Genomic DNA, 27,095 nt, shown 5'->3' with positions numbered 1-27,095 from the left:
GATTCGGGTTGCAACTTATAGCCCCTTTTCTTGTCTTTGTGAGTTTTCCAAAAGGGCTGAGGCTGCAAAGTGGGGTTGAAGTCAACCCACTACTGTTGTGGCTCCGAGTCAAAACGGTGAACTTCTTTGAGGGTTAGCCATCTTGACAGCAGTGTTACATTGCATCATTGACAGACAATTCTGGTGCAATGAACACAAATAACTTCTTGCCATTAACACACACTGGATGTGTGTCTGAGAAACAACAAATCCCTCACTCTAGCTAGCTTCTTTGAACGCTCGTATGTGCAGATACTGGATAAAGTCACCTCAATTGATAATTCTGCTTATGGTGGATTTCAAATGGAACTGTTTTGTAAAAGAGGCAAAAAAGTAGAGATGCTGCAATATTTCCTGCGTGTTCCTGCACCTTCCTGTTCAGCTGGCTGAAGAATTAACTTTTTATTCATTCACAAGAAAAACAAATTTGTCTGTTTAGGAATATTTCTAGTTGCAAAACACACACATTCATGCTATACACTGTCTTACTGAAGGAGACTAAACCAATTTTGTATTGTAATGTATTTACATATTTGTATCTATATAATTTATCGACTTTGATTCTTTTTTTTTCTTTTAAATTTGCACTAAAACTGAGCAACTATAAGAACATAATTATTGATTTTAATTTTATCTATATTTTGACAAGCCGTAATATGCTCCCTGGAGGTTATCATGTAGTTATAAACCCTTACCGTGAAATGCCTAAACTGCAACTTGGAAGACGACGTAATCTGAGCGAGACCTGCTTTATTACAGTCTGTTACTGCCAGACTCTGCAGTTGGCTAACTATAAATACATTGTGCATAAAGCTGTTGGATTTGTCAAACATAACAATGTGCACAGTCCACACAGAAACTGTTAGTGGAGTCACGTGACTTATACATTGCCTTCTAGTTATGTAGTTGTAACTAGTTCTATATTCACAATAGTAAAGATAAAACATGCTCTGGCTGGAAACTGGAAGTTGGTACTGCAGTGCAGTGAGTGTTTTTGAATTTTTAAAACCAAGCGTTGCCATTTCCACTCATGCCACAGAGTGAATATGTGAGTGTGGGCATGGTGGGGGTGTAGTGGGAGACTATCAGACATAAACACAAACCCCACAGACAGTGACAGAAGATGGGAGGGGCTACCAAGCGAGGAGTGCTGTGGCCCGTTTCTTGTGTTTTCCAATAGCGCAGCTCTGACAACATGAGGCTGGGTCCTTCCTCACTGCTCAGCTGAGCAATCAGGTCACCTCGTCTTGACAGACACAAAAACACAGACATAAACACACGGCGACAGTAACACACATGCACAGACACACTGTGCATGCAGCCCGCAGCTGTTGCCAATGATGTCAGTCCTGATTTGGCCAAACTAGCCTTTTGTTTCGCAGCATGAACGCAGAGCAGAAAAGGAAGCTTCATTTGGCAGTGAAGCGGGAGTATTTTCTATCCCTAAGACTGTTTGGATTAGGACTGAGCTACTGGTTGCTGACTGGAAAGCCTCAACACAAAACAGACCTTTCTTTCAGGATTTAAAATGGAAACCTTGAAGTTGACGGTACCTTTAAAAACTGGGTTATTGGTCAGTTTTAGCAACATAAGTGCAACACAAACACTTGGAATTAAGACGCATGTTAACGAGCCCATCAAAGTCAACACAGGACAGCTGTTGGAATGAGTGTGAAATTAGTCAGGATGCACTGAGATTCAATCATGAATATTAAAGGCAGATGTAACTGTTGACATTCATCAATGGTTTCATTGCTCCGATTGGAAAGTACAACAATTATTTAACCAAAGGAAATGATGTGCAACGGACGTGTTTGATGATCAATAGAGGAGAATATCATTACTGAGTTATGAGAGACCAGCTTCGGTTAATCTGGTTTATTTTATTGTTCACTTTTAAATGAACTTTTCTTACATTACATTATGTTCCCTAACAGGTAAAAGGAATGCCACTAATTTCCTCCTATCATGCTCGCAGGTGGGTTAACATTAACCGGCAGGTAACTATTTTGTCCTCAAAGTCGACGTGTTAGAAGCAGGAAATATGGACAAAAGTAAATATAGGTGCAAATTTGTGCACGCCAAGTTGTGATGGATCAGATGCTCACTGATGCGCAAGAGAAGAAGGCTTGCTGTGTGGTCTGCTCAGATGATTTACTGGACTCTAAATTGCTTAAGTTAATGGGGATTCTAATAGAAAGGTGGTAGAACAGAGCAAATCAAGGTCTGTTGCATATGCAGCAGCATCAAGTGGCCATGTTGACCCCTTTCCACCATTATAGTGGAAAAAAGTGGGCTGGTCTGGCTTAAGGAGGAAAAAAAAGATCCAAATTCCTCAACAATGAAATCCAGCAAGCATCTATGGGACAAATAAGTATAATCCACAGAGGCTCCGTTTCACAGCTTACGCCACAGATACCACAGCCCAACTTCAGGGGTGTGGTGTCCATGCCTCAAAGGTTCAGTGCAGCTTTGGGAGCAAGATTCAGACCAACGCACTATTAAGGTGGTAATAATGTAATGCCTGATTGGAGTAGAAGTATTTAAGATTAAAATGATCCAGTGCATAAAAAAGTAAGTTTCCATAACATATTAATAATCCTATTTGGTGCAAAATTAAAGGGCAATTTCATCCGTCTACTGCATCTACTTAATTCAGTGGTCTATGTTGCCAGAGTCAACCCAGGACAAATCACTAGTTCATCACATGGCACATTTCCCAATGAAACCAAGGGATTACCTAGAAATCAGTTTCTTCTTATGGATGAATCTGTGTGTATGAAGCAATGTCGTACGAGGTAAAAATCAAGGGAACAAACATACAGCCCACTTGTACTTTAGCGACTGAGCACAAAACTGTCAACAGATAAATATGAAAGGCAACAAGCTCTTAATAATTGTCAGCCTCCTCTGCAGGTTATGAACGTACAAAACCCCTAAAAACATAAAGTTTGACACAGTGGCTGTGGTGAAACACCCCCCCACCCCCTTATCTAACATGCGCACACAGACACATGCACACAACACTCTCCGCCTCCAATCCTCTGATGTCTGTTGGCAGATCTGTCTCAGGAGCCTAATTGGTACTTTCTTATTTTTTTCCCTCTTTCTCACCCTCTAACTCTGTCACTCTCTCATTCGGCTGTGTGCGTGCATGAGAACTCAGATGCGCTTGTGTCTGTTGCAGCAGATAAAAAGCATAGGAGTCCTGTGTGTCTTCATGGCAGGAGGATAAGAGCGTGGGTGCCACTAAATGAAACAGAGGCTGAAGCAACTGCACACTCTGCGGCTATGTGATAGGGCGAGCCAACTCGGTTAACCAAATCTTGGAATGAGCCACTGAAACCAGGCGTGCGCCACTCAAGCACACACACGCATGCATAGCTACAGACGAACACAGAGACACACACTGACAAAAAGTTGTCCCAATGCCCAGGCAGGAATCCTGCTGCCAATAATGAGGAGGTTTGGAGATGTGCATTTGTTTGAGCAGATCCAAAAGACACACTTTAATAGCTAACTGGATGGCTTGCACACACTGCCTATCGCACACCAGTTTTAGTCCACAGATTGTTGATTTTCTGTGTAGCTTCTTTTATAAGGAAGCACACACGGTTACATATCACACCTGCTGACACGAGATACAAACATAACACAAGGCATTCTGCTACTACTGCTATTATTCTGTCAGTGACATTTTTTGAAAGCAATCCTTGTTCTCTTGACATTTCACGCGGCAGCGGCTGCTTACAGTAAACTCTTGATCTGAGATGCGTTTCTTGGAAGCACGGCAGCCGGGGCTTGCTTGTTGGAGCGATGATTTGATTAGGGTTTTGCGCTGATTACAGTCTTGTTGGTTACAATATACAGTTCTGTCGGGGAGAGCAAGAGGGCAGGAGCAGGAGAGATTGAGAGTGGGAACGTCAGTTTGTCAAGCTGTCAGGAGCGATACTGTATCGTGCTTCTGAGGTGTTTGTGTGTAGGCGAGACGCTCAAAATGAATCAGTTTAGATCAAAGAGTACCAGAGAGGGTATTAATACAAATCTTTTAGCAGCTATAAGCACTCAGCAGGGCCATACATCTGAGTGCGTGTGTGTATGAGTTCCTCTAAATTAAATGGCGGCAACAAGGAAAAGGAAAAGCATACCTGAACTGGGCTTTTCAAAAACCAAGTGCCTTTTCCCTCACAGTTGCACTGGAGAACTGCAGAGTTGCAGCAGCTCAGCTCTGGTGCCCAACGTTAGCTAAGAACAAATAATATGAAAAGCCTCAAAGACCTTTTCCCTTTGTAAGCTTTATAAAATGTTAACCAAATCAATCTAGCTTCCTTTTTTTACTCCAAGAACCTGCCGTGCAGTTACTGATTCCCTGTAAATCGACAGAAACTCCTGAGATTATTTCAAAGAAATGCAGCAAAGCATTTGATCTCTGAAAGCCTGGGACAAGGTGTAATTATTCCCTTCCATGTGTTGTGCTTTCCATTAATTGGACGTATGCCACTGAACCTTGCTATGATCGTTTAATTGACAGCAGCAGAGACACAGATGCCCGTCTGAACGCAGGCCGTATAGCCAACATCGAGTGTGCCTGGCAGAACATGTAATTATGACGCTATGTGAGACCTAATCGCAGGTCAGGTCTGTGTTGCCCCCTGTGAAACGGCATCTGAACACTAGAGAAGCTGTGATCTGACATGTGTTGACAGCTTTTGTGAAGCTTTAAACTACGGACACAGATTTTAGACGATTCTCCGTAAGGGTTATACCAAGATGCTAATTATGGAAAGTAACAACATACTTGGGCCTTTTTCGTGCCCACGGTGATAGTGACTGTGATAATAAAGAGATGCAGGACATTGTGATGAACAAAAAGAAAAAATAAGAACCACAACGATATGGGTTAATCTTAATCAATATTTACAAAATTATGATACAGGAATGCAATTACACATTTTCCTGGGCGTTGTACAGCCTTAATTAAAATATTGTGTACTAACCTCCCTTCTGTAGATCATTTATATTAAAATTAAAACCAGCAGAGTTGCACATCTGACATTTTAAACGGTCTTTAGCACCTTCTATTTAAGATTAGAGTGACATGGCGTATCAAAACAGCAGCTTCCATCTGTATTACCTACAGATGGAATACAGAGACACAGATGAATACAGAGAAACCTTTCCTCTAGGATTCTCAAAAAGCTCCCAACATTTCCAAATGTCTAACCCTGAGCCCACCTGCAGTCAAAACTACAACACTGAGGAGTGTTGCTGCTGCTAGTGTTTAGCTATGCTGCATTTACTGATCTTTACTGATCAGGAATGTTGAGTTTCTGACTGGCCACTCTCCAGTTAGGGCAGATCAGGCTGAAAAATGTCAGATTACAGCAATCAGTCAATTCCTCGGTTCATGACTTAAGAAGATTAATCGTTTTTTGTTTTTTTTGTTTTGTCCAGATTTTTAGATGTCTTTAGTCAAAACAAAAGAGCAAGTTTTACTAGCAAGCTGAAAGAGTTTTACCTTCAGAAACATGCAAAGAAAAAGGAACACAAAGTAAATCAGAAAATTGTCTGAGAGGATTTTATAGATTGCAGATTGGGGGGAGGGGAGAGGTGGGGAGGCAGCGAGACAGATCAGAATTAATCCTCTTTACTCTTTGTTTGGTAATCTGATTTAGTCAGATTTTTCTGCTTCTATCTCTGGTTGTGGTTACTGATGCTGTCCCTGGACTGACCACAACGATTTTCACCTTCAGTGCCCCTTCCACTCCCACCCATGTCCCCTCCTCGTCCCCTTCTATGTTGATGTTTTAGAGGGACATATAAACAAAATGGGGGTAAACATAAATCCCTCACTGTGTTTGCCAAATCCTGCTATGTGTCTGCGTGCAAACTATATTCCGTTGAAGAGAAGTACAACAAGGCTGTCCCTGCTCCACATAAATGACCTACTTTGCACATTAACACACATTTACATGACAGCGAGATCCAAGGGAGCTTCATATTTTCTATCTAGCTTTAAAGTGCAATATGACTCTTGTTCAATTCTTAGAAGCTGCGGCATTTTTAGAAGCCTCCTGTCATGTTTGAGGAGATCACAGAGACAGCAAAGCTGACTCGAGTTCTGTTAAGCCACAGTAGGGAAAACGTGCTCATAATGTGCAGAACGCTCGCGAGCAGAATTGTACTTTTGTCGTGCAAGTGCGTTAAAGGGAGATGAAGCTGAGACAGAGGCCCACCTAAGGTGCTCTCAGCTCAGGCAGAGCTATTTCCAGACCAGCAGCCCCTCCCGTCCCTGTGCCTCCAACCTTTGGTGGGGGAAACCACACCACTGCTCAGGCCCAAGTCATAGACACGACTCAAGAATGGATCCATTATTCACACAGACACACATACCATACTCAGGGGACTGGCACACACGGCTGGGATGTGGTAGCGCTGAACGAATGCTCACTTTTACTTAACTTCACTTAACTAAAATGCCCCAGTAAGTCACATAATGAGATTCGAGTTTGTTTGGGGTTTTTATTGGCTTTTTTAAACTACGCACTACTCAGCTTTTTGTGCCATTAAAATTGTCAGGCGTACCCTCTGTGATTTGAGAACACAGAGTAACTGAAACAGCCTGGAGCAGAATAGATTTGCTTCTCTGTGAATGAAACGTAGAGTAGAAATGCACTGATCAGGTCGATTTCTGAGTTTCCCCAATTGTGACAATTCCTCTGTTTTCCAAAGAGTGATAACACCATACAAGAGCAAAAGATGTCTTAATAAAATTAAGAAATCAAGAGAGTTATGTATGTGAGTATATGCTCCCATATGATCGGAAATTAGTTTTTGGTCAGACGTACTTAATGAAAAAAATGGGGGGGGGAATCAGATTTTTCTGTTTCTGACCAATCAAGGGCCAATTCCGATCTCTTGCTGGTTGATTTGTGCATCTCTATTGTAAACAGTGCACAAATATATATATAAAAAAACCAACAGTCTAAGAGTGATAAAAGTGAACACATTGTACGAAGTTTAGAGAACGCTTGATGGCACAACACAACTCCACGAAACTTGACATGGATGAATATGTAAGTGCTCTCCCTCTCTGTCTCATACACCGACACGCACGCATTCACAAAGAGCCCAGATTGCATTCGAGTTTTGCTCATGGACCATGATAAGAAAATGTGGTAAATGCATAATCTGATATGCATGACTGGAGGTTTCTCTCTGCCTTTCTTTCCCTCTTGGAAATCGCAGGTTGCATCCATAATTTACACCAGCCTCCGTCTGTTTCTCTCTCTTCCACGCGGCTCCCTCCCTGTTTTTCTTTCCTCTCCATCTCCCCTTCTCTCTCCTGGCAATCTGGCTTTTGCAGCTTTGCTCATTAGCATACTGAAAAATGTGCAGATGCCACCAAAAAGTATTCACCTTCCAGCACTCTGATGCTGTTTCACATGTACACAAACTACACCGTCGACATTTTGCACAACTATCCCCAACAAAGGCGACAAGATTAGATCTCCTTTTCTTTTAATGTGTCTGAGAAATAATATGGAATCCTTTGGTCTGCTGTCTGTTGTTTCCTTGCAGCCTCATTCAACCCAATTACATCATCCATCATGGTGGTCAAAGGTTTTCGACACTGCGATGATGACTGCCATGGGTTTAAATAGACACTTAGAATTTATGGAGTCCAAGGGATAGGCAAATGCATAATACTCATGCTGTTCAAAGGCTAATTGAAGACAATATTCATGCATGTTTTTGCATGAAATTGATCCTGCAGATTGTGGAGCACGAAGCTGCTGGTGAAATCGAGATAAAAATTTGTCCTTCTTTCAAATAATATTATTGATGAAGGCTGGTCAATGGTATTACGTGCTGCGTTCACATTGGCTCAGCACTGCTCGGCTCATTGCAGCTGACAGTGCAAAAGTGTTCATACCCTTTGAATCTTTTTTTTGCATTTGATAATGTTGAAACCACAAACCTCAAAGTGTTTTATTAGCATTCCATGTGACAGACCACTACAAATCAGTGCATGTTTGTGAAGTGGAAAGAAAAAAAACATGTGGTTTTCAAATTCACTTGCAAATAAAAATCTGAAAGGTGTGAAGTAAATTTTTACTCAGCCCCTGTTAGCGATTGCTTGCAACCACCTTTTGCTGCAATCACCTTTTGCTGCAATCACATGGTCAATTTTTTTTTTTTTTTTTGCAAAATTGAATAAATGCAGTCAAATTGGGTGATATTCTGTGAACACCATTGTTCATGTCATGCCACAAATTCTTGGTTTACTTCTTGACTTTGACTGGGCCATTCTAATGCATGCATTCAAGCCATTTTACTGCAGCCTTGATTAATTTGTTTAGAGTTTATGTGCTGCTGGACGGTGAACTTAAAAGTATTTAGCTTCATTCGGCTTCCCAGCAACTCAAAAAGTTCAGTTTTGGTCTTGTCTGACCAAATGAAACTTCCATCCACAAGTTTGCTATGTGTCCTACATTGTTTGGTGCAAACTGCAAAGCTTTCCTTCAGCAATATTTTTACTTCTATATAAGGAAAATGTGTGCATTGCACATATCAGCTCCTCTTTTGACAGATTCTCCAACCTGAGGTGTTGATCTCTACAGCTTCTCCAGAGCTGCCATGAGGCAGCTGCCATGAACCTCTTGGTTGCTTCTCTGATTAAACCTCTCCTTGACTGTCAGCTTAGGTAGATGACTTGGTAAGTCTTGGTCAGCTTGCAGTTGTGCAATTTTAGACAAAGCTAAAATTTTTATAAGAATGTTTATGACCCTAATTTTCCTCAATAGCCTCATTCTGTTCTACCATAACAATGTTTCCATAACTCATCCTGAGCTTTCTGGTTAGGATCAGGAGAATCTATATCAGTTGTCTGCAAAACGGACAGTAAGAGTCTCTGTTATACACACTGACATTTCAATAAGGAATGCGATTTAATGTATCGTTCAGCTCTGAGATGTTTGAAGCTTGTGGAGATTGTTTTACAACCCAAACCTGCTTTAAACCTCCCTGAACTGTCTGATTCATGATGTTTGTTCACAACTGTTCTCTAAAAAACCTCTGAGGTCATCACAGAGCTGTAATTATCCTGAGACTAATCAACGCACAAGCATGCTAGATGTACTAACAAGGCACTAGATTTTATTCAAGTAAAAACCCATTCACAGCTAAGCACTTCTTTTTTTTAGGTTGTCACATATAATGTCCATTAAATGGACAGAAGTTTGTGGTTGTAATGTGACAAACAGTGAAGTAGCTTAAGGGGAATCAATGTTTGTGCAAGTCACTGCATAAGATTGGGGTCTTTCTATAGACATAAGCCACAAAAACCACATCAGAAGTAAGAACTGTTTGCTATTCTCAGAGACTGAAACTGTCCAAGTGGCAGGTGCAAGTTGTCTAACCGTCCAAAGCGGAAACACAATGACATAAATATACACATATCCATATTTACAGTAGTATAATGAAATGAAAATTGTTAATGGTTGCACAATGGTTGGTGCAGAAACAAATGCTTTTATTTGCAAATGACTGGATATTCAGATAAAACTCTTTATGTTCTTTTGCTCATCAAAAACAAAGCCTGTTTTCACACTCTCCTCTGCTTTACTGTACAACCTGAACAAAGTGAACAATGCTTTCCTGGGAAAAAACCTACTACTTGTTTAAAGAGGTAAGGGTGACACAACAAAAATCTAAATTGAAACTGTTGCTTCTTATCTTGCATTTGAGACCAAGTGGTCATATCGACATCGCAGCTCACACCAAGGCACTCGGACAAAGACAGAGGGGATGAATCAGGAGTCTTACCGATTCGGATGAGGAGGCTCCTGTGTTTGCTGTTGGGCAAAATCAGCTTCTTAAACTTCATCAATCACAGAGCAAGTCTGAAACCAAAACAAAACACAATGCAACAAAGGTTAGCGAGTGTTACGATGCAAAATATGGTTTTTAAGTAATATGAATACACGGAAAAGCTGGTGTCATTTATTAGGATGGAATAAAGCACCCTGCTGTTCATCTGACAAATTGGAGGCAGAGAACTGGGGAGCTAAAGAGAATATCTATCCACAATTCTGTCAGGTGTTAAACATAAAATACCTAAACGATAAACACAAGATGATTCCTTGCAGAAGCAGCTGTCTTTGAACTCTCCAGGCTCTAATCAAGGAGCAACTATTCTTTTCTTTTGCTTCTGGCTATTTTGTAACAGAGATGTGTAGATTTTCTTATGGGACCTATTAACACACCACTGCATACTTCACAGAGCGGCATCCTTAGCTCACCTAAGCCTATGTTTTAAACTTGACACCGTTTTTCAGCATGTGAACAGATGAAAAAAAATTGAATTAAAACAAAACATTACCCAACAATTAATTACTATTAACACCAGTTTGCAAGCTAAAAGCGTATCCACGATTTCCCCCATATCTGAATCAAATTAAATTAGTCATGTGAGTTTAATTAACTAAATACAATCTGATGCTGCAATTTCACACTTGGTTATGGGGAACAGAGGACGGTGCTTGAATATGGAGAAAGAAAGGATGGCAAACCTCTAGTTGGTATGATTCTGTGTAGTGGGAGGCTTGGAAGTTGAAGACTGCCACAGTTTGGTGAACAGATAAATCATTAAAAGATTACTTAACCCTCAAGCCTGAGAGAAGTAATACTTGCCAGATTATAAAAAATGGATACTTTTAACAAAACAAATGATTTATTTTCCCTTTGCATTATAATTTTCAGTCTTGTCATTATCATGAACAACAATATTTACTCTGTAGGCAAATGGGCACTTTTGCACTTTTGCAAACATATTTATTCGGCGCAGCAGGTTCTCGAGGAAGTGGAGGGCTCAGTTAGAAGTTTTCAGGGGTTAATTGTTTATATCATTTATTACTTGTGTATATACAATGAGATATTTAAGGCCATTTAGAAAACAATAGTGCATGTATTTTTTATAATTATTTTATGGCCAGTTGCTGCAGCAATTAATTAATTTTATCTGTCAACTCTCTCCATCAACATTACTGGGTAAGCATAACTATAATTGGTCTGAAGATGACTACACTTGAAGCTGATGAGACATTAAGGTCAATATGAGGAGGCACATTCCCAGTATACATTATTTCACGGTGCACTAAAGCTTAAGAGCCAATAAAAGAAAGAAATAATAGTAGAGCTGAGATTATTCTGTTTTAGGCACATCTTTCTTTCTACTGTGGCTTAATCTTTACTGTGATTTTATTAGAAATGACTTTCGCAATGACATTTTGAGATGATATACACTTTATCAATTATATTTAATCAGAAATCTTATGAGAAAAAGGTAAATATATATATATATATATATATATATATATATATATATATATATATATATATATATATATATATATATATATATATATATATATATTATTTCTGATTCATGGGCAAAAGTGTATTTGTGGAGGAAAAAAATTATTCCTATATTCTATTTACAGATCCACTAAAACATTTTTTAATTTATTTATTCACGGTTTAATTTTAGCTATGTTGTAAACAAAAAACGTATGTTGATTTATTTTATTACATTGTGGCACCTTTGGCGCGCCACAAATATTACTAAAAGCGACATTAGCTGGATGACTCAGGATGCTCCTAATCAGGGTTTACACACTGGGAGGTTACCTTTATGTGTGAAGAAACAGAAGCACTCCTCTCACATCATTATTCACTGCTGGTGTCAGTCACTGAACCCTAACTAATACAGGTAACACCCTTTATATTTTCTGGAACCAGCTAATTATTGCTACTAAAGGCAACAGAAGTGAAGCTCAGAGGATTAAAATAGAAACAAAAACGAGGACAAATAAGAAACAAAACTCAAAAATTCACACGTTTATGGCAAAAACAAGGTGAACATGATGGTCTGTTGGGCCTCTAAGGAAAATGGCTTATAAAAAAGCTTCTGCTCAGTTTAAAAATAATGAATACATGCTTGAGAAAAATATTCCAAACAGTAAAATATTGTAGGCACTTATCTAAGGAAGGGTCATCCTTCTGCAGTGAATCAATAATGCTCACCAAGACTGAAATGCATTAACCACAGGACCGACTGTGTGTTCTTGTATTCATCTGAGCCAAGTAATTTCTACTGTCTTTGTTTGACTGAGAAGTTCTATAGCACAATTTCCAATGCTGGTATTATTTTCCCATTCATACAAAGGCTCCATCATGTTGCTAAATGAGCTGCAGTGGGTGATATAAAAGAAAAGAGAAAAAACACACACACACACTTACATACACGGTAATTTACTGATCCTCTGTAATGAAACACGAAGCCAGCCAGGCATGTTTTCTCACTCTCTCCGAGAAAAAATACGGCTGCTGAGATCTACAGCGCCTCAGAAAAAAATGCTGTCACACCGCCTAAAGAGAAAAGGCAGAATTATAAGAAAGAAAAAAAAAAAAAAACTAAACAAATGGAGCCATTGATTCACTACTTGTTTATTTACAAGCCTCTCTGGAGAAGAGATAAATTCCCCTGTTGAGGCTCTGTTTCCCCATCACACGACACGACGGGATGCATGAGAAGAGGGGCGAGCGGGCCGCGAGCGCAAATGTGAGCACGCAAACACAAACGTCTCGCATCTGGATTAATCTCCAATGGGCGTCATCGCAGATGCCATTAAATGTAGCAGAAGGCGAGAATCATTCAAGAGAGAGAGAGAGAGCGGGAGAGACTGCCATCTGAATAATTTATTCCGAGGCTCATCTTGTCTCGCACCGGGGGGATTTCTGCTTTCAATTTACACCGTTTTCCTCCCCATATTCGAATCAGGAAGCAGATTTGTTGTGATTGGCACGCGGAAGGTCACCGTTCGCAATCTAGTGTTGTTGGTGCTGCCCTCGGTGGGGTTGGTGGGCCAGGTCTATTAGCACGCTAGGAAGAGGCACCGCGTGTTTTTTTTTCCCTTTTCTTTTTTTTTTTTTGTCCGCCTTTGTTTACATGCTCAGTGACGCTGGAGAATAAGGCCCGTGGTGCATGGAGACATCAGTGTGTCTGAGCTTATTAGACGAGCTTTCCAAGGACACAGGATGATCTAGAAATTACACTGGCTGAGGGGGGAAAAAACACTATAGCTAATCACAGCAGGAGGATGTTAGGAATGCAGACGCCAAAGCAAGGAGCAAGGGAGGGGGACAGAAAGGACAAGACAGAAAGGGAAAGACAGGAGGAAAGATGGAGGAGTTGGGAATGAAAGCATGAGAGGAGGAGGTAAAAGTAGGAGAGCGCAAAATGAAGCGATGGCTCTTATCCCTGTCCTCATGATGTGTGTCACAAAGGGACTGAGAAAAGGACACAGAACAGTTCACGGAGGCTCAGGTCAACTGTGACAGAATGAGCTGCCATTAACCAGACAAGCAGAGGGAGAACTCTATCTGAGTGACAAACTGTAGCTGAAATCTGCAGCCTTCGATGCGGCTCGAGGAATCTGCTTTGTTTTGTGCCGGTGTTATACAACTCCTCTGGGAAAGGATCAGTCTATTCCGCCGCGCACTCAATCCGGGAGACGCACACGTATTGGGATGGAGGGTATGGACTGTGAACGTCCTCTGAAATGTAATCGAAACTTTAAAAAATGGATTATTGAGCAGCTTGAGTCGGTGTGCTTAGCAAGCAAACTGCCCCTGGAGGAGTCAATTGGTGTGAGCTAGCTAGCGCTGGATGACAAGACTTGGCTGTTTCTGGCCTCGCAGGCATGAATGGCCCTGCAGCAGGCAGGCACAGCGCAGCGGTTCAACAAGGCCTCTTTAACCAGCAGAATGACAGGCAAGCAGACGGGCGGCCAGCCAGACACAGTCATGCAGCTCTGGCTGCTGCGCCGGTGCCAAATCAGTTCCACCACATGATGCAAGTGAAAGAGACTGGGAGAGGACAGTCTAAGTATATAAGTGTCTCCACAGTTAGGTCACCAGACTGTATATATATATTTTTTTATCTTGTTTTCCATGTATCCCACCCTCCATACGGCACCAGTTTTTTCACCATCGTCTGCCAGCTCTCTTACGTACGCTCTTTCTGTTTCTGTGGAGAGTATACGAATGACTTGTGCCTTGTTAAACTTTAAATGTAGGAGTCCACGGCCTCAGGCGCTGCATCAGTCCCTCTGCGCGCTCTCCGCCTTGTGGAAATCTCCGTGAAAACTGAAGGGAAACTCGGCACCACTATGACACAGCATGCAGGAATGCACCAGCGGATGTGGTTCGCTCGTTCGTTCGCTCTCTCTCTCTCCTTAACTTCTCAGTTAGCCCTCCTCCCCCCTCTCACTGTGGGCAGGTCCATATGCACCCAGTAATTATCAAGGTTATTTTCTCCAGAGGACCAAATCCCTGTTTATGGGCATAAGCGTGTGTCACCAGGGCCTTGGCTGTCAACCCCACAGGACGCTGACTTTAGTGGACAAGCCCTGGAGAGAAATCTCTGCTTCTCACACAACGTAGCTGCTTCTTTTCTTTTCTTTTTTTTTCACTTTGCACACACACACTAAAAGAAAACATTTGCAATTCTCGGTCGTTGTGCTATGACCTCAACTAAGACATCAAAACTGATGTTCCTTAAGAGCCTCAAACCTTGGATTTATCCTTGAAAACCCTCAACTAATGAAAAGATATTGGCTCAGAAAGGGGGATATAAATCCTTTGACAGCATATTAAAAAAATTAACTGTAATAAACAGATTTTATATACTATGCCTTGCAAAAGCATTCATGGACTTCAAACTTTCCACATTTCATCATGTTGCAGCTGAACAAATGTAAGGCATTATGGGGGATTTTGTGAGGCAGACCAATACGGAGAGAAAAATACTAGATGGTTTTCAAAGACTTTTATAATAGAACTCATATTTATGTTCACTATTTGTATTTGACCCCAATTCCGTCTGATGCACTCAAATACGACCAGTACAACTAAATAAATGCCTTTAGGAGTCATCTAAAGGACAGCATGAAGACCAGGAAAAGAACAGATTTATTTCTACCAAGAATAAATTACAGATATCTGAACTCCACTGAGATTAGTTGACTTCTGAATTCAATGGTTTGCTCTGCATTTTATTTTGGGGTGTCAGATTAATTACCAATGCACACCACACTTCACCAGTCACCAGCTTTTCACATCCACTGACTGGAATATCTGTGTCTTTAACATGGAAAATTTGAACATCTTGAAGAGGAGTGAATCGTCTTGCAAGGCAGTTTACGTAAACTCTTTAGTTCCTGCAGTCGTGAGAGCAAAGAGAACATGTTTATGTTGGCTGGAATGAACTCTAAAAAGGACATTAATTTTTTTTTTACTATCAGAAGTTCAATTCATTTTTCCCCCCCAGTAAGAGGTTCCCTGGAGAATTGGGATCCAGGCTACAGCACACATTTCCTTTTTGGCAATGGTTTATGAGGAAGCGAAGACTGGAAACAGCCAGTGGTTAACAAGGCCTGTAAAAATCACTAACTAACACAACAAGGTAGGCATTATACCTGTTAATTAGAGGCAAACAGCAGGCAACTTTGTTTTGTGAATGGGACACAGAGTAGGCTTGTTCTCATGGTACATTTGGCTTGGGAGCAAACAAGAGCCCGGAGCAACCTGAATTGCGAGCTCAAGAGTATATTTGCATGCAACAAACTGTTAGCTGGGGTCAGTAGTGCACACGCACACACACCCCCACACGCACGTACTGAGAAACTGGCTGCTCTCCTCACACAAAAGCTGCTTCCTCTTTGTTTCATCACGCAGGCTGGGCTTTGTTGGTGTGCGGAAATACCTCCAGAGGGAATGAAAATACTGGCAAGTCCCTGCAGCTCTTTCTGGAGCGAAACACGGGCAGCAGGGTCGGTCCTGCAGCTGCAAGATCACTCACAACGTGCATGCATGCCAAGTGCCTGTGTAGGCTCGGAGCTCCAGTTACGTACGGAGATAACCATGTTAACCTAAAGAACATAAACACTGGGGTGTAGTTACAGGGAACTAGAAGAGCCAACACTGACAGAGCAGAAACTGAAGCTGGACTAATGCTGTCAAAGAGGCTGCAAAGTTACTAGCAACGTCACTGCTAAGATATTAGCCTGGGAAGAACTCGGCGACTTCACTTCTTAGGTTTACTGACTTCTTGCCAGAATTTGGTAAAAGAGTTCAAGAAAAGGTCAGCAGAAGTCGAGATGTTTCAGGAATAGTAAATCACACTAAGCTGCATGTTCTTGGGGACTCTGCTACTAATTCATCCAACACTGGGGCGCACACATTCACCCAACCTCAACAAAACTGGGACGCCAGAAAAAACATACATTGAGTCCAAAAGAACCTTCACTGTACCCAACTCCACCACGGCGCCCATTACCACGCCTTTCTCTTTTCATATTCCATTACCTCACTCCACGGACATCCATACAAGCAAAAAACACGTGCTTGTAATCAGACGACAGCATTCTCCACTGATGACTAAAAATCAAAGACTTAACGATCTGCACTTAAGGCAAATATACGCCATATTTAGTAAGATTTCCAAACCTACAAGTAGGAGGAACAGAAAAATTTGGTTGTCTGTGGAGGTAAAGATGGTAAGTGATGAAAAGACACATTTTTGGAAGTATTTCAGCCCAAATCTTAACACAGATGGATTTTTAGCTTTGCAGTCTCACTTTGCTACCTACGCTCATGTTCCATTGACCCAGGAAATTAAAAACGACTTGCTATTTTCGTCAAAAACTTCATGTCGATTGCACCTCCTACATAAATCTGAGCGGCTACAATATCTTTTCAGTATGGCTACTACATGTTTGTTGGGAAAAATCCTACTTCTAAGCTCTGTGTGGAAGTCAAACGTACAGCCTATTTCAGAATCTCCAACACATAGTTGAAAGTTTGAACATATCAGCAAAAATGTGAGAAAAATCATGGGAAAAAAGTTTCCAGACAGGAAGTGCATACAGGGGCTGACAACAAAAGGCTTCTAGCTCTACATTTTGCACAATTTATGAAGTCTCTTTTTCTCTTTTTTTGTGTAAATGCTGCATTACTGTGGCTGTTTTAAATCTGAACAAGGCAAAGCACTTCACAAAAGGCAAAGATCCAGCAAAGCACAAACACACCACCTCGTTCTTAGCAGTGGCTGCTAAGAAAGATGCAGCCAGAGCGAGTCTGGAGATCAGCACCATTCTTTATAGGACACCTATATTACACATATTTATATCAATCTGTGGTAAATACTGATGTAGTGCTGTGTAATTGCAGATTTTGCTTGGCTGTACAGTACCAATCAGCCTGTTAGGTGACACCAAGATGAAGATTAGTCATTATCGGGGCACTGCTTGAGGCCAGAGTTGCAGATAAGTATTCCTTGACTCAAATGTGCTCAGCAGGTTGTTTTGTTCCTGCCCTACCTAACAAGGATTGTCATTATACCAGCCCCCGTGGTTATCAGAGAGTGGGAAGGGGATGGGTGAGAGAGTCCTGGGATGAAAGGATCTAATGTTTGAGGGTGATGAATTGTGGTTATCAGCTGCTACTTGTTAAACAGCTAACAGCTGATTGAACTGTGCCAGATTGCCTGTTTTCAAATTAAGCTTCCTTTGACTTTTTTTTTTACAGTATTTTACAGAGTTCTAATTAGTGGATATAAATAGTCTATAGACTCCTGTTATAATGTTCTTGTGATGCAAAAAATTATCAAAGACCAAGATAAATATAGAGATTTTTTTCCTCTTACAAAGAGGCTAATACTACTGCTAAAGAAGCTGTAGAATACTGTGTATAATTGGATATGTAAAAAGTAGTCCACTGAACTCTCCGTATATCTAGACAACGAAGTGGTGTGAAAGACAGAAGATTTTCCCTTCAAGGGAAACATGTGTCTCTTTGTGGGAGAACAAGTTATAGTCTGATGAAACCACAGTAAAAGCTTGGCTACAGTAAGATAAGTAAGCTTGACACGAAAACAACATGGAACATCAGCAAAAAACAATACAGACACAGTGAAATGTGGAGATGGCATCATCATGTTCTGGGGTTGATTTATTTCAGATGGAACTCTTCTTTTGTCCATCCATCCATCCAACCTCATAGTTTAGAATTAAATATGAAGGCGAATCTGTGAGGCTGCCTGAGAAAGGCTCTGAACAAGAGATGGGAGTGGGAAAATATTACCAAGCAAAGATCCGGGATGGTGACAAACTAATCTCAAAGACTGGATGCTGAAACTGAATCAAAAGATATGACAAATTATCCAACAAATGATTTATGTATTTATACAATTCCTTCTTCTCTTATTTGGGTCCTAGTGCGCTACAGAACAAGTTCTTAAGTTCTCCTATTGGCATACAAATGTTTGAACGGTTGTGCTTCACAATGATCTACTTTAACATTACGTTTCAGGGTAAAGTAGAGAAGATGGGGTGGACTATGTTTAAAACTCCCCATTTTTAAATGTCTTTTATAAACACCATCCCAGGTTATATTTAAATAACAAATCACCTTAATTGAACTGTATCGCTTCACTAAACTGTAGGGCATGGATGTCTTTTATACATAGAACAGACTCATGCAAAAACAAATGTGTGTCTGAATAAAATTAGTTACTTAAATATTAGATTCTTGCAAGAAAAGCTGGCTAAATGAAGTTGTTATAAAACACATCTGTATGGGACAAGTCCCCAAAGAAACCAGAAGAAAAACGCATTTTCATATATGATGCAGATTATGGGCGATGGCCAAGGCCTACTTTTTGCTTTGCAGTTGTCTTTGGTTAAAAGCTTAACAAAAAAAAATCAGGTCGTAAGCAACTTTCTTTCTTGTCAAGCTAATTTCCATTAAATCTTAATAAGTAAGCTGTGCAACATCCTGATCCCCCCAAAGTGCTAATTTCTCAGCAGAAACACTCCATCTTTTGACTAAACAGCAGAGTAAAACAGCACTGAGCAGATATCAGGGGGAAAGCAGATTCTAGATGTAGTGACAGAGGGGAAGAGCTTTCAAGACAGCTGCTTGAGTTTCTTTCTATGTCACTCTCACTCAAACACGCACACACACAGGCACACACACCCTGAACTCCCTCTCTCCTTTTTAGCCAGTGACAGCAGGCACCCAGCGATGACACGAGGAGTGTCTCTGGCAGCCTGTAAGGCAGCACTAAACAGACAGAAATATCTGTTCTGACAGACGGACAGACCGTCACCCAGTAAGACATGCATGCAGCTGTCACAGAGCGTACTGCACCTCTTCTCGCTTGATTTTTTATTTCTTATTTTAACTCTTCTCTCAACACCGAACACAGATTTAGTCATTCTTCTTCCTGTTGTATTGATTTTCCACTCCTACATTTACGAGACAGCGCCGAACATGGTTTATCTTAAGGCTGGAGAGAGTTTGGACTGAGTTTCAGTGTCATGACCCTGACATTTGAACATACGAGCCATCCTGCAGCTAATCAACATCTTTGCTGCTTTCATTTGTTTATTCATCTCTTACTTTCCTTTCAGGAGAGTCTGTTCTCAATTTCTCTGGCTGTTTAGCCTTTTCGTTCTCAGGAACAGCCGTTCCCAATTAGGAGGGTCAGAGAGCGGAATAACTCATTCACTGGTATCTGACATTGGAAGATCCACAGCAACAAGAAACTCCTGCTATAAAACTGCCAGGTCTAAAACTTGTCCACAGACTGTGTTTGCATGTGCATCTGTGTGCATAAATCTGCACTGTGTCAACAGGTTGTCAGGAGACTCTCACATCCATGTTTTACAACATGCGATTATGACAAACCTGCTTATGTTGTGATAGATGTAAAGGTGCAGTTTATAGACATTCATCTGAAAATATAAGGTATTGAAACAATGAAAAATCTCTCCTGATCAGTCAGGCGCACCCATGCACCAAAATCTGCACCGTATGAAAGAGAGCTGCTTTAATGGCTTTGTTTCAATGGTCCCCCCTGCATGCTGTAGAAGCTGGCAGCTGCAGTTTAAAAGGCACATCTGCAGGTATTGCATTTCAAGCAGAGAAATTCAAGCTGTGAGAAAGAACATATACACAAACATTGTCACAGACAGAGGAGTATTCAGACGGGTTGCGTCTTTGTCTCTTGTAAAAAAAAAGACATTGCAGGTGTGAGCTTTTCTACATGGCACCAAGTCTGAAAACAATGGCACGACTGAAGAAGGTATGGTGACAATCTGTGTGTTGTTCAATAAAAATACTCACTTTAGTGTGAAATGATGGACAATATATGGCCAAGTGCACCATAGTAAGGATAGGACTGTAAAGAGAATGTGCTCATCAGTGAAGCGTCTCAGATAAGCACACCTTACTGAGGCTGAGTGCAAACCACTAGCCCATAGACCTACAACTGTTTTGTGCATTTACAAAAATAAAGGTGAGTTTCTTACATCCTTTTGTAAAACCTAAATTAAATAAAAAGAAAAACAATTTACGTGGATAATACAGTGTGTAGTTTTAGACACTTCAGCTCAGATTTGAATAATTTTAGAAACTGGTTAAGACCATATTTGATAATCAGAAGGAAATCTGATTCATACTGATTGGTGTTTTCTGTTCATGCATCTTCAACAACTAAGATTCCTGGTGATGTATCTAGATATACATCAAATGAGCCATGAAGCACATATAACCTACATATTCCTGTAGGCAGGACATTGGACTGGAGCAAAAGGGAGACCTTCATGCAATTACATTTCCTTGGCACACCTCTTTCCAACACAGACTCCTCAATAAGCAGCTCATACAGAGAAATTTTCACCATTTTAATTCATAAGCTCTCACAATAATGTCTCTGAGAGAATCAGATCTATTTGTTACAGATGAGAGTGGAGTGGTGTGGAGGATCATGGGTACTATCTCTCCCAAATCAGGGAAAGAAAGAGCAATCAGCAAAGCTTCAGATGGCATCCAACAGATTTAAGCTCCTTTCTTCAAGCACCGCTGCTGTGGCGCTCCCACACACTAGTGATGTGTTGCATCCATTTCTGATCATTTAAATATGTCACAGATGGACAAGAACATGTCTAATTGAGAAACATATGCATCACACTTACAGAGAATAATAATTCCAACATGTGTGTCGTTTTATTCAGTTCTCACCGTTCATTCACCACGAGTTGCAGGAGACCGAAGGTGGCATTTTCCTGTACAATTTGTGAAATTATGCAGATGATGACACCATGTTTCTTTTGTTTACTGCTACCGGGTCGGAGCGTTCATGAACATTATTTTTCAACCTCACACTACAGTTACCACTCCTTCCTCTCCTCAACCTCCCGTCTTTCTCTCTCAGGGAGTCCTGCTTCGGCATTGGAGGAACGTCCTCGGCATTATGAGAAGCCATTAATGAGTGTTTGGCGTGGCATGTTGTGATGCGCGGCATATTACAGCCATTCATCAGAGTCAGGAGACACTTGACAGGCGGACAGCCAACAGGTTGTGTAATCATATAACACAGCCATGTCAGGCCTGCCACGGCTCCGTGTCCCATTCAGGCCTCTAATGTTGTTTTCCTCTGGGTAATTGACAATGCCAGACATAGAGACCCAGTGATGGATAACATAATGGACCCACTGGCACACAAAGATGGCGGCCGACTAGAATGATGTCATCTTCAAATATACAAGTATTTATAAATATTCAGGATTTGTTATAACTCAGTCTTTTTCCCTTTTTTTTAGGTAACATTTATTAGGATGACTTTGTACCTTGAATTGATCCTCATATTATTCTAGTTCAGGATATTTGCTTGTCAACAAAGGGTTTTGTAAGGAGCTAAAAAAACAAAAAAAACAATTACTTCTGTCACTTAATCAATAGAATATTATTTTTTTTTTTTGCCTTTTTTGTCTTTATAAGAACCACACTTAGTGTAATATGCTCTTTTTTTTCTTTTTACCGTTGGGCTATCCCGTCGCGGGTTTGCTTTTCTGGAACAAAGTTTGGCTTGTTGGTGGTGCATGTTACCCTCCAAAGGACTCCCTTTTGTCCCTGACCTTGTTTGCGGTTTTTCCGGGCAGAAATTTTATGGATAGTTATGGGAAAAGATTACTTTCGGTTAAGAAACCACAGGGTGTCATCCTTCCTTTTGCAGACAATGGTGTTCTGTTGGATTCAACGCTCACTGGAACCGTTCATGAGTCCGAATGAGAGTCAGCTCCTCTAAATCAGATGCCATGGATTCAAAGGCAGTAAAAAGTGGGTTGCTCCCTCCAAGGTGAGGGGCTGCTCAAGCAAAACAGTTCAAGGCTCTCCATGTCTTGCTTAAAAATTATAGTAGGATTGTGGAGAAGATGGATAGATGAATTTGGGCTCCTCTAGTCTGTCATAATAGAGAAAAAGCAAAGCCAAGAAGTGAAGCTCTTGATTTGGCTAGCCAAAAAGCATGCCAAACATGGACAAGAAGAATACTTTTTGAGATCATGTGGGATGAATATAAAGTGCTTAAGAAGAATGAAGCTAAACAAAAAGGAATGCCATTTTCATGGTCAAGCCAACAGCTTGAAACAATATGCTTTTACTAGATTTATATATGAAAAAAAAATGTCAGAGAAAACTACATTAAGATTCAAGATGAAAATGTCAGCATTAGTCTGAGACAAAGCTTGGCCTTGGACAGAACTAAACCAGCATCTCTAGCACAGTATATTATCATTATTTGTCTCCTAATTACTGCAGTAGTCATTGCTTTGCAATAAATTATCCCTAACCTATAATGAATGCATCACATTAGTTTAAGTCACATTTTGAATAAATCATTGAGATAAATTGATTTGAGTTTATGCAATAATTATGCACATGGGTAAAAAACAAAACAAAAGTCAAAGCGAGACTTTAGCAGCTTCAGAGCTCTGCAGAAACAACACGATGCAGAGAAGCGTTTAGTTTTTAACTAGACAACTGCGTCAAAGAGGCAGGGGTGACCTCAAGGCAGGGTGAGACATTGTTAAAAAAGGAAAGTATCCTCACACAACCTGTTCTGCTCTGTCCCTAAGCTGGAAAGGAAAAGACAATGTTCTTTCTCATCCTCCCACTCCACACAGCTTTTTTACCTCTGGTTGTTTGTGAGAAATCCTTTGCAGTACACAATCCCCCCCAAAAAGGGCCGGTTTATAAAAGTGAAAAATGGGCTGCTAGATGAAAACCAGAATGAATCCAGCAGGGATAAAAATACACATCCTTGCCTTTTGAACATTCTCGCTGTTTCCCGAAGGTGGAGATAGGACACCTAAGGGAATCATATGTTTGATCATTCTACCATTTTAAAACACTTGTCTTTATTTATGTCTGGATCTGGTTGACTGTCAGAAAAATAATGACAGCACAATAATTGACAGGTGTTTATGTGAACAGGCCATGTGTCTTCAGATTTGCTTAAACAGGTCCAGCTTTCTACTAATCAGAAACAATCTAAACTTCATTGATTACAAAAACTGTTCAGTTTCGAGAGCTATATTTTAGTCTAGTTTGGCTAATAAAGTTAATGTTGTTATAAATATTAAGAGAATTCAGTCTAATGACAAGTGAAAAGGCAGAAAATTAGAATCCCGGTCAAATCATTTTTAAATGATTGGCACTCTCTGATCTCTCTCACCAAACATTTCCCTCATAAACTCAAAAAGACTATCTGCCTCTGAGCTACCTCTTGCCTTTCATAAATCACAAGAGGTGGCAGCGATATCCTGCGCAGCTATGGGCTTTCAGAAATGATGCCGGCAGTGTAGGACAGGAGACGTGGTGCAGCGTGGGTGTTAGCACATTAGACCTTTGCCTCTCCATATCGTTCTTTCCACAACAATAAACACACTGCGCACAGCTTCAAAATTCAGTTATTGGGGCCTGCCATAGAATTATATAAGGAAGGGCAGTGACTGCCTTGCGAAACCAAACCACTGTTACACATGGGATTAGTTTGGCCATTTAAAATTAAGCTTACTGAAAATTTCAAAATAAAAGCCTTGACATTTTTTTTACATCAGGTAACTGCTCTTTTGGGAATTATATAACTGGTTTAACCCAACCACCGTTACACATTGGATTAGTGTGGGCATTTAAAATGAAGCTTACTGAAAATTTCAAATTAAAAGCCTCAATATTCCTCTCAGGGCAGTGTACCACCGTAGGCTGTTCACTAATATTAGCCGTTCCTATCTTTTTCTCTCAGGTGACAACACATTTTCGCCATTGACTATACTTTAGCTAAGCTTAGCATTGATGCTAATTTTTAGCATCAGAATGCTGGGTTCCAACCGACGGGCACACTTTGGCAGGCCCTGGTTAAATTTCTTCAGAAATTTTCTAGTCTTTCCTTCTTACACTTTATTGTCAGAAATAATTTCCGAGGGTTGTTTAAGTTGTTAGTTACGGCTGGATGGTCGCTGATCACCATATACAAGTCAGCTGATTCAGTGCTGCAACTACCTGATTTGGCAACTCAGTCACATGGAGATAGCCAAAAGGCTTCTTATTCTCGCTATAAGATGTTTTGTGAACCTGACTTCGGTCTAAAACCAACTACCAAAGTCTATTTTTTGCCCAATAGATGCAATTTTATGTTGGTCGCAGCTCAAGTAAGCCTTGCGGTCGCATTTAAGAAGATGATTTGTTCTGATCTGTTTGCGTGTCCTTGGCTTTCAGAACTGTACTTAGGCCATGCAGACAAATTTAGAGAGCTAATAAATTTTGGTTTCCCTAATGATCGTGTTTTTCATCCTGTCTGTCGCTGAAAAATGAATAAGGGAGACTGCAATGTCCGGAGAGTCACAGTTGAGTGAGAGTACTAAGGTAGACCATTACTACTAAAATGTAGTGTGTTATTCTACTGTAATCTATGGTAAAGTTCTGATGCTACTACTCAGATTAGAACTCTGTATCTGCAAATGCCTGATTTTAAACTACTCAGATCGCTATCTGAGACGAAAAAAACAAAAAAAACTCAGAGTGAGACATCCCTAATAAATCATTTTATGTAACATTTTGCAGCTCCTTTATGTGCTTCACTGAAAATGATCTGGCTGTATTTTCCAGCCTGGTCTTTCCTTATCTCAGATTTGTTTACATCATAGGTATTTTCTCATACACACACATACTCTGTATGAATGTGGGGGGCAGATGTTCTCCAAGCTGTGTCTCGGAATCAAGCTAGATTACCTGGCACCTTTATCTATTATCTTCGTCGTCCTATTTTTTGTTAACACCTGAGAGTAATAACAAAAGGATAAGGACAAATAAAAAAGTACAGCTGCAGCTATTTGGCAAAGTTGGCAATACAGTGACCAACTTAAAACAAAAACCTTTATAATGTAGGAAAATTGAGCAAAGTTATCACCGGAACCTACATTAACATAAAACATCATGTAGTCTATGACTAAAATACTGTCACATGAATCTGACAGCCACAATAGTGTGGATTTATTTTCTTTCCCATATCTGGACAAAGTGGAAAGAAACTCTGAATCATTCCATCATGTTTAAGTTGATTTTTCCAAGTATTGACACTGGCCACAGGATTCTCAGTAGAGTCTGGCTGAATTTCTTTCCCTGCAGAGCCAAACAGGATTCTGCCCAGTTCCTCATAAACAGCAGCTGGAGTCTGCTACTCAGTTTCCAGTTCCTCCAAAGCCACCAGCACTCGACGGCCCAATCAAAACCAGCCCCGGTGCTCCCTCGCTCTGCTTTCACAGAGTGCAGGACTGAAACAAGAAACGTCCACAATCAAAGATCCGCAGAATAAAAGAAATATCCTTTTACCTGCGTGACCTCAGAGGCGCTTGTGCTGCAGCTGGCACCCCCTCCCCGCCCCGCCCTTCATGTATTCTCCCGCGCGGTCCGATGCTGACCTCTCCTTAAGAGGAGATCTGAGAGAAGAGGAAGACAGAGGAGAAGGTTGTTAAATTTCCCCTTAATGGAATGCCGGGGAGAACCTGGTTCAGACAGAGGACAAATGTATCACAGAGAAACACACCATGGTGTTGAAAAATGTATGCAGGAAGCCATGAGGGAGTTTGCTATACTGCCCCATTTACTCTACCTCCTAACCCTGCTGGAGAGTCAATGAACCAAAGAACAACTGCACCACCAATCACACGCCCTGTGCAGCCTATATACTGCAGCAAACCTGTTCCAACACCCCAATCCCCCCCAATGCACAGGAACAATGTCCTTCCCAAAGGTTATCAGCAGTCTGGTGCTTGGTCAGCCCCTCATCCTGAGTCCATTACACACACAGAGTGGTGAGATTCCCTGCCTTAATACACCCCTCTTAGTTTCTTCTCACTGCTTCACTGCCTCCTTTAACTCCTCATACAAATCCAGCATAGGCCAAGAATACACACCCACAGTGGTTTCTGGGATTAGCCAATCAGAGCATTTTCTGTGTGTTCGTATGTATATCAGCTTTGCTGTAAAAACGACAGCATTTGGCTTGATATTACACATCTAATTCATTTATTTAACTTCAAGTCCCAAGAACAAATACACAATAAATAAAATGCAAGTTATCCAAGAAGATGAGGAGAACAGGAAGGTAATGATTTGTACAGGTGTATTCAATAAATCAGAATATATGTCCAACTGGAATCATTTGTTAGGTTAAAAACACATTTTGAAAATAGCGTTTAAGCAGGTATTAAACATACTTTCCATTAAGCCCAATAAATGATTGCTTTTGTCTGATCTAATATTCTAATCCTAAATGCCATGTTTTCATTAGTGTACACAGACAATCTCCATAATTAACAGAAATAATGGTTTTAAAACATGAGTCTGTGTGTAATTAAACTACATAATTTGCTTCACTTAGTAAATTGACTTAATGAAAATAATGAACTTTAAATAATATTTAAATTTCCTAAACAGGTCTGTATGTACTCTGTGAGAAAGAATGGGTTTTTTCCTGAAGTTGGCTCTTGCTCCATCCTGCCCGTCATTTCATACTTCATAAGAAATAAAGTGCAGACATCCTCATAAGTTCCTCTCACTGCAGAATGTGTTAATGTTGCAGTGGC

At 40.6% G+C, this 27,095-nt stretch overlaps 1 protein-coding gene across 4 annotated transcripts in view; it reads right to left on the bottom strand.

Moving 5' to 3' along the window:
- Positions 1-27,095, bottom strand: part of LOC102237688 (zinc finger MIZ domain-containing protein 1-like) — a 120,595-nt gene that overhangs the window by 61,915 nt on the left and 31,585 nt on the right. For 3 of the 4 annotated variants that reach the window (XM_023327380.1, XM_023327376.1, XM_023327379.1), the window contains exons 2-3: positions 25,840-25,946; positions 9,868-9,944 (exon numbers count right to left, since the gene is read on the bottom strand). The gene's annotated coding sequence lies outside the window, so the exon portion shown is untranslated. The remainder of the gene's footprint in view (positions 1-9,867; positions 9,945-25,839; positions 25,947-27,095) is intronic. The other variant, XM_023327378.1, reaches the window with a different exon arrangement.

Source organism: Xiphophorus maculatus, chromosome 22 (assembly GCF_002775205.1).
Source record: "Xiphophorus maculatus strain JP 163 A chromosome 22, X_maculatus-5.0-male, whole genome shotgun sequence".
In the NCBI taxonomy this organism is placed as follows: domain Eukaryota; kingdom Metazoa; phylum Chordata; class Actinopteri; order Cyprinodontiformes; family Poeciliidae; genus Xiphophorus; species Xiphophorus maculatus.
Note: the sequence above shows the minus strand (reverse complement) of the source record. Positions and strands in the feature narration are given on the sequence as shown.